This window comes from Euphorbia lathyris, chromosome 10 (genome assembly GCF_963576675.1).
Source record: "Euphorbia lathyris chromosome 10, ddEupLath1.1, whole genome shotgun sequence".
NCBI classification, from domain to species: domain Eukaryota; kingdom Viridiplantae; phylum Streptophyta; class Magnoliopsida; order Malpighiales; family Euphorbiaceae; genus Euphorbia; species Euphorbia lathyris.
This window is the reverse complement of record NC_088919.1, coordinates 38971594-38974073: the sequence shown is the minus strand read 5'-3', so window position 1 is coordinate 38974073 and position 2480 is coordinate 38971594.

Here is a 2480-nt window from a genome sequence, read left to right as displayed (position 1 = left end):
CAACGTCAACCACTCAGGCTTCAACTGTCATTTTAATTTTTCCATTTTATATATCATAATAAATTTCCAAAAAGAAAAAAAAAAACACTTCACTTTTCTTATTTTTCAATCAAAGACCCACCCAGGATGAGGTGTGCACACAAGAAGCGTCACACAGTGTCAACGGATTGGCCACATGACACCTAACTAGTAGTGGTTAGTTTTTAGTTAATTAGTTAGAGATAGCAAAAATGGCCACATGACACCTAACTAGTAGTGGTTAGTTTTTAGTTAATTAGTTAGAGATAGCAAAAATGAGAAATGAATAGGATGACTTTGAATTATAGTTAGATCTCGGTATGGACCGGGCTCGGGCCGGACCTGTCGAGCTTTTGATAAGCCCAATCCCACACTAATTAGAGTCGGGGTTTGGGCCTAAAAAAGGAATCTCAAGCCCGTCTGTCCAAGCCCATACCTATATTAAAAAAAATTCAATTAAAATAAAATACTAACTTTTTTTATAAAAAATAATAAACATAATAGTTAATATGAGTCATTTAAATAAATATTAAATTTATAAATTTATATATAGATAACGGGTCGAGCCAGGCACTGCGGGTATTTATATAGCCCAAGCCCGCCCATTTTTTAGGCGGGCTTATTCGGGCTTGGATCGGGCCAGGCCTGACACTAATTTTATGTGTCAAGGCCCGACTAAATGGGCCTAGGCTTGGGCCGGACGGGCGGGCTCATCGGTCCATGGCGAGGTCTAATTATAGTCTATTTGGTTCGGTTCTGGAAAAAAGAACTATAATATACTCTGATTTTCTTGCTAGTTGTTTGGCTGAAAATAGATAATAAACTATATTTTTGAATTGTTTTTAACAATAATTTTATGATTAATTTAAAAAAACTTGTGGTTTCATAAATTCGCATATCGGTACATGTTATATGTCAAAGAAAAATTGACTTTTTTTTTTTACTTAAAAAGGTCATAATTCAATTGAAACATCTCTATTTTCTCATCTTTTTCTACTTCTTCTTTTTCTCTTCATTTTAATGGGTTTTTCTAGATTTGATATTTGGAGTCTGCTGCTTACGGTTGTTGGAGTAGACTTATTTCATGAATTTGACTTCATTGATTGTCTGATCTTCTCCCCATTTATAACTTTTTTTCATGAAATGTATGAGATATTCGTTGAAGTGAGATATTGATACTGATATGATGAGATGATTATGATGATATATGAATGGGCTGAAATCTAGTTCTTAGAGAAATTATGAATCCTTGTGAGGTTTAGACGATAACATAACGAGTATTTGTTAATGATATATGTAGCTAGCTTAAGTAGGCAAGAGCAATGGTCTTAATGTTTGAATATATGATCACAACACCTTACTCAATATGGAGTGCCTCAATATTGGGGTTTTAAATGATGAGTTGTTATTGTACCTATATGGTTACAGAGAATAGTCCTGATATGGGGAAAAGACTTGATATAGGGACATGAATACATGGATATGCGATATATGTTACAAACGATCGTGTGTCGATATGGACATGAAAGCACACACTAGTTACCATTAGACCATTGAAATTATTATCACCTAAGTGTATGTGGGCCCAAATCAAGTAAATTTCTAAGTTTAATATTAATATGATGTTATATGATTGTTGGGTAAGTTCGATGGTATGTTGAGTTGTGTGAAATGTGATCTCTTGATGTTTTGTGCATGTATATATATATATATAAGATATTGTGGTTATCAAGTTTGAAGCTCACTCATTGCCATGTTTACATTTTTAGATTGAAGTTTTGTTCGATGGAAGAGTTTTCTCATGGATACTGCATTAGGTTGGCCAGAAACATCAAGCATTCATTTCCACGGCATTCACATTAGTTATTATGAGCTTATATTTCCTTCATTTTGAATATTTTCATGTTTGATTCAATGGAGTTATATATTTTGGGAAAGTTTACTACTTAGGATACATTGTTATAAATTCCCAGATTTTCATTATATTGTGATTTGAAAGTTTGTCTTCTTAATGGTGTTTTAGAGGTTTCAGTTATTAGATTATGCAATTAAATTTATTGGGATTTATCTTTATCATGGAGTTCGATGATTAAATGTGTTTTTGAGATTGTAAATAGTGTGATATGATGACATGTTATATGTGACCAGAGAGATAGGATAACATTTTGTGGTATCAGATCACATGTTTTACAATTCTTAGGAAGTATTAGAATATGTTGTGAATTCATAGAAACCAGAACATGACATAAGCATGAATTCATGAACATGAAAATTAACATATACGTATCATATTTTAGAATCATGTCATTCCATGGAAATAATGGTGTTGTCCAAGCATGTAGTTAAGGTTTAGTAGGTTAGAATGCAACTATTGTGGCAGGTGGTATGCTTTAGAATGAGCACCTGGAATGCCTTAAGGTATATAATAGGTTGTTTAAGCATTGATATGATGATATCTCTAA